At 40.4% G+C, this 12,127-nt stretch overlaps 1 pseudogene; it reads right to left on the reverse strand.

Moving 5' to 3' along the window:
- Positions 1 to 10,952: 10,952 nt before the first annotated feature.
- On the reverse strand, positions 10,953 to 11,087 carry LOC105980478 (annotated as a pseudogene).
- Positions 11,088 to 12,127: the final 1,040 nt, after the last annotated feature.

Genomic DNA, 12,127 nt, shown 5'->3' on the forward strand with positions numbered 1-12,127 from the left:
GGGGGGGGAGGGGAAAGGGGGAGGAGAACGATTGGGATTGGGGGGGAGGGGGGAGGCTGGGAAGGGATGTGAAGGGTAAACAAAAGGAGGAGGATGCAATGCTTGGTAAGAAATGTACGCATTATCCTGCCCATGTAATTGTAACCCCTCTGTACAGTATCTTCACAAATAAAAAAAAAAGTCATCATCTTATTTGACCCAAATAGTTCATTTTTCAAATTATGAACTAGTAATGAATAAAATAAAATGTAATTTTATTTTATTCAGTGCTGATCAAACAATAAAAATTTCCTACTCTATTGAACTTGAAGTTAATATGAACAGGAAATTGAGTAGATGATGATAATTGTGGTCATGGACTCTATGACATGGACATGGCTGAGAGACATCATTCATTGATTTTGTCCTTGCACAAACATTGTAGGATGCACTGATGTATCACCCAGTGATACAGTCCTATAGTACCCTGTGTTATATGCAGATCTTCTCTGATGAAACATATATGCAAATATTTACTGATGAAACATTGTAACACATGTGACACATGAGTGTACCTTATTTACCCTGAGACTGGAAAAACACCTCTTCATTAAGATGAGATGGATTGCTCAATTGCCAAATGATCTACCATTAAGTTTTTTTTTTTCTGAAGAAATATACTTCCTGTGAAAAAATTACTTTTATTCCTTTCTTGAGTATCTTATTCATGGTATGATTAAATAATTGCTCAAGTTTGGTTTCCTTCTGTGCCCTTCGAATATTGTTCTTAGCTAGCAAGACTTAAAATTAATTTTCTTTTCTTTAAAAAAATTATTTTCTTCTTCTTTTTCAAATGGTGGTGGTTACCAGGGCTTGAATACTGAAACTCAGAGCCTCAAATTCAAAGTTGCAAGTTCTAGCTCAGCTTGCATAAACAGCTGGTGCTCTGCTACATGAACCACATCTCTTGTCCAGCTCTTGGTTAGTTAATTGGAGTTGTAGTCTGGCAGATTTGAAATCACAACGTTTTCATGTCAGGCTCTTGAGTAACGAGGCTTAGAGGTTTGAGCCACCTGCACCTGACTTAATAATTTACTTTTATTTTATTGATTGTTTTTTAAAAAATATTTTGCTCCTACCAGGGTTTGAATCCAAGGACGTGTGCTTGGTTACACTACCACTTGAGCCAAGATTTAAAATTAATCCTAAATCATTCACTGTGGCACTATGAGCATATGCAGTGGCATGCTGGGTATTTAGAGGCTGAAATAATTGATAGGCCTTGTGGTTCTCATTGAAGATATGCTGCATGCTTCCCTCTACTAGCTATCATGTCTCATCTTATTTAGTTATGTATGTCCCAACAGTTGACAAGCAATGATGTGCTTCATGGAACTTTAAACAGAGCATGGATGCTTTTAAAAACACTGTATATCACCAACAGTGGCAGTGCTTAACATTCCTAAACATCTCTTACAGCTATGCAATTGAAACCACACAACAGAAACACAGGGTACCTAAATTTCCACCCTGGCTGCCTTCTACCAGCTCTGATCCTAGGGACCAACTCTTTCCAGCTTCCTGCACTGACTGTAAAAGATTTCTTCATCTGTGCAAGCTTCCTAAAGACATCAAATACAATAGGAGTATCTGAATTGTGACAGTGGTATAGTTTTCTTTTTAATGAAGAGAAATCAGTACAAGTTCAATACATGTAAAAATATTCACAAGAAACCCGAATGGGGAGCAAAAAGCATATTTTAAATAAGTAGTATACAAAAGCATCATTCATTCAGTATTTCAAATCTGCTTATTCATTCATTACAGGGAGCTGATTTCAGAGTTGGAGCAGTGACTCTGGCAGGTGGCACAGTTCATGTGACATCATAGAGTTATACAGAAGGTTCAGGGTTTTGAGATGACCATGCCCCTTGATGATATATTAAATGCAATCCTGCACCTTGTGATGATGATGTTTCAATCAACAATGCTTTGAACAGTGATGTATATATATCCATATATATATGCATATATATATATATATATATATATATATATATATATATATATGTGCAGATGTGGATCCACAAGTTTGTATTGCCAACTTTTTGTACAGACTGTCCTTGAACCACAATTTTCCTGATCTCTGGCTCTAAGTAACTAGGATTACAGGGATGAGCTATTGTGCCTAGCAGGACTTAGTCTGTTCTTAGCTTTTTGTTGCTTCCTGACCACTTTGAAGCTTATATCCTGATATTCTGGGCTGCTACAGGCCCAGAGCAACAGGGTCAAGTAACTGTGGATTGAAACCCCTAAAATCATGAGCCCAAACCGACCTGTCTGCAAGGTCTGCTCCTGGATAGTGAGCAGACTCCACTCTCCATGTAGCAAAGTTCCCGCCCAGTACCTGCATTACCTAGGCAACTGGCACACTTGGAAGACGTCACATCTCCATCTGCTGAGGCCACATCTGGATTCGATGTCACACCTTTCCCTGCCTCTAACCTAGATAAGGCCAAGCCTAGGGCCCAATGTCCCTCTTTCCCAGCCGTTTGGAGTGCCAACATGGCCTGGTGACAGCCAGAATGATGAATAAACCCACCCCTTACCTGAATACCACGTGCATGGTGTTGTTCTTACTTGGCTTCTTTTTTAAAAACCTAATACTGTCCTTGTAAATTGGCTTATCACAAGTATTTGCTACAATGAGAGAAAGCTGACTAACATTATTCTTAAGGAATACAAAGCAAAATGTAATCATGTCCTTTCTAAAATAATGAAATCAAACCAATTGTATTGATAGATGACTTATCTCTTTCTAACCTTAGTAACATTATTTTAAGCAATCCTATAATGTTCAGTATATACATATGAAAATAGAACTAGGAACATTAAAGAAATGGGTGGGGTTTGGAGAGATGGGGGAGAACAATGGAAACAGTGACATCAATGAAGATGCATCCTGTTCACAAACTTACCTTGGTACAATTACTTAAAAGATTTTTTTCTTAAAAAAGGAATCATAGCTTCCTCTCTTTGAGAAAGTAAAAGGAAAATGCTAGATTTGCCAGTAGATTTTATGTATTATTGTTTAGCTATTTACAATTAACCTCTGTCAAAGCGGTAGAGAGAGAAAGCTAATTTCTAAACAGCTGCATCACTTTCAGCAATCTTGTAAGTTAGGAGGTATGAGTTACAAGCTTAATTTCCTATTAATAGACTCCCAGATAATGGCCTTTCATACCAGAAAGTACCAGAGTTCAAAGAAGAGAATGACATACATCCCTCAGGTTCATTTGGGAATGACAAACCAGGAAGAGAAATATGGTGAAAATGGTTGCAATTGTCAAACCTCTTTTTATATTTTCCAGAATCTGGAATGTAAGTCTGCTTTCATTTTAAATCCTGAGATATTGAAGAAAACATAGCATCCATTTTTACTCATTTTTACTGCAGTTTAGAAGAGGTTTAGATTGCTGACACTAGAGTCCAATTTATTACCTCAAAATATGCTGTTGTGTGAAAACACTGGATCCTCATTGTTGCTGTTCACACAGCGAACTGTCCGGTCAGCTCTTTAGCTCAAGGCTAGCGCTCTACCACTTGAGCCACAGCACCACATCCGGTTTTTTCTTTTTTACTTATGTGGTGCTGAGGAATCAAACCCATGGCCTCATGCATGCAAGGCAAGCGCTCTACCACTAAGCCACCTTCCCAGCCCGACAAAGTTTATTGAAACATCATGCACTTACATAGGGCACAGGGGCATAGAAGGCAAGGCTGTAGGCAGGGGCCAACCACAGGACAGGAAGGTAAACAATTTGAAGGAAAACAACTTGGAGGTAAACAACTCTTGGGGATATGGAGGATTAGCAGCTTTTAATCCGTGACTGAAAAGTCATTCAGGGCAACAAAAGAGGAAGCAAGTTGCATGTGTGGGTATATTTAAAAAACACAAAAGGAATCTTGATGCTTAATTCTACACAATTAACTAGGAGGAGCACGAATGGCATGTCCCCAAAACAGCACCTCAGCCTGGCACTGGGCACAGGGCCTTTGCCCTGCACAGAGGAAGGGGCATCCTCCTTCCCCCCACAGAGGAATGCATGCCAACATGCACCCTCATGGCACACAGGAACTCAGATGGGGTCTTTAGAGTCAATGCCTCTGACACTCATGCCATGTGACATCAAGATACCTGTTTTTCCTCATCCCGACAATAAAGGTGAAGTACTCCCTTTTCAGATGCTCCCTCACAGACCACCAGAGACCACGATCAATGCAAACAGCAAAGAGTCGTTTATTGCAAGGTCGAGCCTGGTCCTCAGCACACTCGGTAACCGGTGACGCTAAGAGGTTCCCCAGCATAGAATCAGCAGTTTTTATAGTATTGAACAAACAACTTTAAGGAACTTTCATATAAAAATTACATGATTGGTTAACATTTAAAGCAAGCTAAGGTGGGCAAATATGATTGTTCGACCAGCTTGACCACAAACGGTTATGAGTCACACCTGGACCAACAGTATGCATGGCATGTTTCGCCCTGGGCTCTGAAGAACCTGTTGGTCAGAACATTATATGGTTTTAACTGAAACCCTTAGCTCATGGTCATTCAGGGGCAAAGTCAGTTGGGGGCTAACACCTGCCTTAAGCAAACACATCTATGGCTCCAAGAATTGTTTGTGCATGGCTTTCTGTCATAAATTCCTGGCATTGGGGCTAAAGTGGGTCATGAGTTAAGTCTCAGAACTGAGATGGGGTCTTAAGTAAAATGGACTTGCTTAGGTTTCTCAAAATCAAGACATAAATTATAGGTCCTTCTATAGAGCATAAATAAAATACTTGATTGTTTTACTGCATAGTATTTGGAGAGAAACTTTCTTTTTATTTTTTTAATTTTTGCTTTTTTCTGAAAAGTTTTGAAATCATGTTTATTTCATGCATTTTTTACTGTCATTATAAAGATGATGTCACCCCTTCCCTCTCTCCAAGTTTTTCCCTCCAGTCCCCACCCACAAGTAATCTAGTTCATTTTCATCATAGTGTCTAGTGACTACCATTGCTGCATTTGTTTCCAATTTATTCTTAAGCAAAAAATCCAACAATGATTTGGTCACAGTACAAGCAAGAGATACATAATGCCCCCTAGGCCTTAATTTCTTTTTTTAATTTTTAATAAGTTTTTTGTTATTGTGGAAATACCGTAGAGAGGGGTTACAATTACATGAGTAAGGTAATGAGTACATTTCTTATCCAGCATTGTTGCTTCCTCCTTTGTTTCCCCCTTACCATCTCTACCCCACCCCCACCAAAGTTGTAAGGTTTGTTTTTCGACATAATGTCTTGTACATCTCATTGTTGCAATGGGTTCACCTGTATCCCTATTTGAACAATTTGTTTTTTTCCTTCCCCTCCACAAATTATACCACATCAAATACAGAGAAAACAAGGGTTATACCATGGGAGATAGACATACAAAGCAACAAAAAAATCACCTTATAAATATATTAGAAAAAATAGCAAGAAAGAAAAACTATTTGAGTTCTTATCTTGGGGTTCATTTTGCCTAACATCAACTTATCTGAATGTTTCTGCTTGTCTCAGACATATACTAGTTTTTGCAAATAAGGGAAACCATGGGACCTATGTTTCTTTGGACCTAGATTACTTCACTTAATAGAATTTTTTCCAAGTCTTTCCATTTCCTAACAAATGAGGCAATGTTATTCTTTTTTTCTTTTTTGTTCCGGTCCTGGGGCTCGAACTCAGGGTCTGTGAGCTATCCTTTAATTTCTTTTGTTCAAGGTTAGTACCCTACCAATTGAGTTCCACTTCTAGTAATTTTATTTTTGTAATTTACTGGAGACAAGAGTCTCATGGATTTTTCTCTGCAGGCTGGCTTTGAGCCATGATCCTCAGCTCTTCATCTCATGAGCAGCTTGGATTATAACTGTGAGCTACTGGGCCCGGATCCCTGGGCCCTACATTTTAATTACACTCAGCAAATTTGGTGTATGAATTAATCTTTATTTGTTATTACATTATGCAAATTAATATGTACCCAGCTGGGCGTTAGTGACTCCTGCCTTTAATTCTAGCTATTTGAGAGGTTGAGAACAGGAGAATAGTGGTTCAAGGTCAGCCATAGCAGAAAAGTCTAGGAGACTCCATCTCAGCAGAAGAAATTGACATGGTTAGTCCCAGCTATGGGGAGAAGCCTAAACTAGGAGGACTGTAGTCCAACTGCATATTCTGGTAAGAAGTAAGATACTATTTCAAACATAAGCAGTGCAAAAAAAGACTGGCAATGTGGCTCAGCAATAGAATGCACGCTAGAGGCTTTGTGGATGAGACATATGAAGTTCTCTTTTTCTCTTCCCTAACTATTGAAGTGAGGAGATAGGGTCTGGATAGCACCATCTTGACCCCATGGTGGATGGTAGGGTCTGGCATCTTGTCTTCATGGTGGAGGAAGGTGAATCCCCTGCCTCCCAGGTGATGCAAGTACCTGAATCCCTTTATGCAAGGGTGGGAACTTGGATGAGAGGTTACTAAACCAGTCAGTCCAATGCCTGGGACAGATCTCCTGTGACCTTGCACCCTGACCTGACTCTATTTAGGCCCAGACCAGCTCAGGAACCATTACACCATGCCATGTGTTTCTGTGTTCATGTCTTTTCTCCCTTCTCCTATCTCTTCTCTGGTCACCATGGTGTTAACTTCAGCTCTCCATTGGAGCTGAATTGGTTCGTTGGTATTGTTTTTATTCGTTCTTTCATCTCTGACACTTTCCTAAGAGTATAAATGTACTTGCTGGTTGCTTGTCTTTGAGATAGGTATCGTCCATGCAGTCGGTGGTCTTTTAATAAAGACTCCAGATTCGATCTTGCAAGATGTGGCTTCTCTGTTTTCTCGCCGTATAAAACGATATCCTCTATTCATTCCTCTGCTTTAATTATGAGTGGCATATTGGTTATCAGTGAAAGAAGGTGCTTGGAGAAAGTCTTGATTCAACAAAAGAACTTTGAGACATTATCATGTTAATGCACATGTCCAGGAACATGGCAGCAGAAAACGTATGACAGAGATCAATAAGTATGCTTCCATTGTAACTCAAGCGCACCTTTCTAATTGTTCATTCATAGCAGAGCATTTCAGTCCATTTCTATCTCTGGGGAGTGTGCTTTCTTACCAATTAAGCAATAAACAGTAAGCCTGTTTGTATACTTTGGTTACCCTGGAGAGTGAGATAACTCATGTGTGCAAAATGCACTGCTATTAATCTGAGCCAAAACACTGAGATGAATAAACCCCTCCATTCTGGAATCTAGTTTTATATTTCCAATGCTCAGTCTGGCTCTGGCTTTAGTAATCTAGTCAGGCTTCATAGGGATCATAAATGGTAAGGGTATATCATAAACATTTTTCAAAGAATGTGATTAATTTCAAAACTTGTGCATTTATTTTTGCCAGCAAATTTCTTTTGACTCATCTAGTTCTTGGCAAAAATCATTTTCAAGATTTTGGCAGGTACTATCATTTCTTATCCATATGAGAGAGAGCTCTTTTTTTCTGGCCATCTATATTTTGAAAACCAAAGCCTTATTATTTATAGTCCAATTTAAAGGATCCTTCTCTCTCTTATAATTTTAATCAAATGGTAACAATAGCAGTAAATATTGATTACAATTTGGCTTTATGTAATCTGGTCTTTTTAATAAAGCTACACAAAATCTGTTTCTTATGTATTTTCATTTTTATAAATTAAGATTCTTTTGTATGCCTTCTTTCAAAATTGTCACAATACACACATTGGTGTTATAAAATCACTTTATATTTTTTACAATGCAAAGGCTTTAAAATCATACTTGTGATTTTTGTTGTTGTTGTTGGTCGTGGGTCTTGAAGTCTGGGTTTGGGTGCTATCCTGAGCTCTTCAGCTTAAGACAACTACTCTACCACTTGAGCCACAGAGCCACTTCTGGTTTTCTAGTAGTTAATCGGAGATAAGAGTCTCACAGATTTCCCTGCCAGGGGTGGCTTTGAACCTCAATCCTCAGATCTCAGCCTTCTGAGTAGATAGGATTACAGGCGTGAACCACCAGTGCCCACCAATACTTGTGATTTTTAGTTTTCCTATTTAAGTTGATTGATACAGCAATGAGCCAGTGCAGATGTTCAGAATGGAGTTTGGCTTAATGGAAGAAAAAGGGTAGTGTTCTCTCACCATGTGACAGTCTCCTGCAAGGTGGCCTAAGATCTGTGTAGTGACTCTGTGGTGTTATTGAATCCCCCAAACCTTTCTTTGGGTCTTGGTTCTACCACATTAGGATGAACAGCCTATTTTTTTCTGAGAAAAAGATGAGGACACCCCATCATCGCAACCAAGTAAGAAGAAGAGAAAGAGAAAATGGTGTAATGGAGGTTAGCTATTCTCTGCTATCAAGTAGCAACACTCCAGTAGCTTGTGATCATATCATTAGCTGGGATTCTATCCTGTGCCAGGGAAATTTTATTTGGTTATATTGCCACCCTAAGCAAAATCAGGAAACACCACAAGGAAAATTGGTAGATGGGCAGCTAGTTGTCTTTCAGACATCTGGAAACATGAAATAAATGTGGACAGTCAACAGGGCATTGGGTACATTTTCAGGCATCTTTTATCTCTTAGAATAAAGAGGAGCTAAGCAAATAGAGAGTCATAAATATAGTACAGCTATATAATTCATTCTTGTTGATAGGAAGTCAAGTGTCAAATGGGAAAATAATCCAACTCTCTCTAATTGTATGTCTTAGGCTGGACCTTCAGCACCTTCCTATGAGTAGAATGAGGTACACACCTTTGGGATATGCACGGGATGTCAAAGCAGCCTGTTAAAACACGTGACACTGCATGCCACAGGTTACTTACACTGAAATTACTGAGGATTTCATCAAGTTAAGCTGCCAGGGTTTCTTTCAGAGTTTATATTTCATTTGTTTTGATCCCCTTTATAACTTACTTGACATGTTCATTCCATTACAATAGTAAAGGTGTAATTTTGGGGAAAGTGTTTTAATATTTCAGTAAGTAAACATGTCCTTTTTGAAATTTATTATACCTAGATGACTGGTTCCTGGTGTGAATGTTATAGGGGAAGAGGAAATGTCTGTCTTCTCTTGCTGAGAATATCTTCAGTTTTACTGTTTGGATTGCAGTATTTCATTAATGCAGCTAGGAATAAAAGTGATAGTTTCTCCTACAAAAGCTGATATCCAGCAATAATTTGAATTTACTTAATTGTCCAGGACTATCAAAGTTTTCAAGACTCATTAACCAATAAATAATTTTTTGCATAATTCTTTTTTCCTATCAGCCTGCCTTTATTCACATGTTAGCTTAAATCTATTTTGTGAAATTCTATTCTGACAGACACATTTTCAGTATATAAACTTCACATTTTATAATATTGGTTTTCTACCTCCTAAGGGACATAAACTTATTTATAACCAAAGTGAAAATAATGGTTTTACATTGAGTTAAAAGTGTGTGAAATAAGTTGAGTGTGGTATCTCATTGGTAGAACAGTTGCCTAGTATGAGCAAAGCCTTGGGTTTGATGCCTAGCCCCACAAAACAAATAGACAAAGGAAACCAAAACAAACATATAGCACTTTTTCAGAACTATTTTAGGGCAAATGGAGAATTTGAACTGGCATGGAAGATGTCAAGTAAGCTTCCCACTCTCCACCTCTGTTTTCCTAACTCTCAGGCTTTTCTCATAATGTGGGATTAGGCTTTTCCTAAGTGTGTTTGTGGGCTGCAGGTCTTTGAAACAATTGGCTGCCTGCAGACAAATTGCACTCTAATAAAGCCTCCAAGATTTGATCTTTCAAAATGTGGCTTTTCGCAGCACCACTTCTAGTTTTCTAGTGGTTTATTGGAGATAAGAGTCTCAAGGACATTCCTGCTCGAGCTGGCTTTGAACCGCAATCCTAAAATCTCAGCCTCCTGGGTAGCTAGGATTACAGGCATGAGGCACTGGTGCCTGGCTGAATGGCCTCTCTTACCTCTAGGCTTTTTCAGCACTGGATAGAGAACTCGCTCTACCCAGCAAGAGGCACCAGGATTTTTGTGAGAAATTACTTAGACTCAGCCTCCTTTCTTCATTGCTAATGCTACTTCCCATTTCTTTGATGTCTAGCCTCCTGGGTTTTCCAGAATGCAATCATCTCTCAAAATACCTGCAAACTCCATTCCTTACAAATGTTTCTCCCCATGGCCTCTTGTATCTTTCTTTCTTTCTTCCTTCCTGTTAGGTTTTTAAAAAGAGGTAACCGAGTAAGAACTGCACCACGCACGTGGTATTCAGGTAAGGGGTTTATTCAGTAGACCTGCTGGGACCAGGCAAGGTTGGCACTCCACGCGGCTGGCAAAGGAAAAGAAAAAAGGGCGGTCTGGCCGCGGTTTATTCCTTATATAGGGTAGGGGGTGCGGAAGGGTGTGTCCAGGTAAAGGGAAGTGGGATCAGGTGGGAGAAAGGTGTGGCCACATCAGGTTAAGATGTGACCTCAGCAGATGCGGATGTGACCTCTTCCAGGTGTCCCAGTTGCCTAGGTAACGCAGGTACTGGGCGAGGTCTGTTCGCCGTCCAGGAATGGACCTTACACTTCCTTCCTTCCTTTTCTTTCTCTCTCTTTCTCTCTCCTTCCTTCCTTCCTTCCTTTCTGCTACAAGGTGTATTTTCATCTATCATGCAAGTAATTTTCTGTAACATCCCAGGGCAAACTGAGAATTTGGCAGTCCAATGAGGGGGAGTGGTGTCCCCTCAGAGACTCACAGGGCGATGGCATTGGCACAGAGCGCCCAGGGTTCACAGTGCAGGCTGGTGGCTTGTGTCCATTTTTCAGTTGGCTCTTTCTTCACATCAAGAGGTGTCTCCGAGATGGGGTTGGTGGTGAGGGGAAAGGGATGGCAGACCCTATAGGTTCTTAGGAAATTTCATTCTGCTTTTCTTGTTCAACGGTCTCTTTGGTCAGCAAGGTGTTCTTCTCCTGCATCTCGGTTTTCTTCAGCTTGGCCTTATCGAAGCTGGTGGTTTCTCCCATGTCAGGCTTGTCTGCCATTTTCTTAGAACAGTTCTCAGCAACACTCTGAGCACGAGGTCTGGTGCTCCCACTGGCATTGCAGCTGGAAGAGACCTCCATTTCCTCCTTTCTTGAACTCCACAAATACAACTTCTTTACCATACATTTGGATTTTCAATGCTTGTTATAATTGTAAGGTCTGCCCTGGGCTATGCAGGCCCAGTGCAACTTCTTGGCTAAGTTTCTACCCAGCATCTGTGTTACTTAGGTAACTGGCACACCTGGAAGCAGTTACTGCCCCCTTCTGTGAGGTCACATCCTGAGCCACCTCTGGTCACATGCCTCCCATCTGACCATAGGAGGGTCCCAGGCCCTGAGGTCACATCTGGATCCAGTGTGGCCACACCTTTCCCCCACCTGACCACACCTCTTCCTGTCCCTGGCCTTGGGACAGTGCCTCTCCACCATGCACGGCAGAGGTAGCAGTTCGGTAAATAAACTTCTTATCCTGCCTGAATAGCACATGGTGTTCTCTTCATTGAAACCTACCTATTTAATATACCTTACAATAATGTGCTGTGTACCCAGCGACTAAATGATGCAACACAATGGGAAGAAGTAGAAAACCCTTTTCATATAAGGAAATTGCTCTGTATTGCCTATAATAAATGGCATTTGCCATGTTCATGGTTATTTCAAATTCAAGAACTCAGCAGGTATCCTCTGTGATAAATGAAGGGAAGAAGGGCCAAGTGACAGCTACATTCTCTATGCCAATCAGGGGTCACCATGGCCACAAGACTATGTTAGAATGTGAGGCACAGGAAGATAAAGACTTGAAAAATGACTTACATTTGATAGTGAAGTAAGGAAATCAGGTCTGGCCTGCACCATGTTGGCCCCATGGTAGATGGTACAGTCTGGCATCTTGTCTTCATGCTGGAGGAAGGAAACACCCCCACCCATCAACTGCCTCCCAAGTGATGGGCTTGCAGGGAACCCTGAAGGCAGGGGCCGGCACTTGGCTGTTAAGATCTGTCAGTCCAGTACCTGGGACTAGGAATTTCCTGTGGACCCCC

Source organism: Dipodomys ordii, unplaced genomic scaffold, assembly GCF_000151885.1.
Source record: "Dipodomys ordii isolate 6190 unplaced genomic scaffold, Dord_2.0 Scaffold9, whole genome shotgun sequence".
Taxonomy (NCBI): Eukaryota; Metazoa; Chordata; class Mammalia; order Rodentia; family Heteromyidae; genus Dipodomys; species Dipodomys ordii.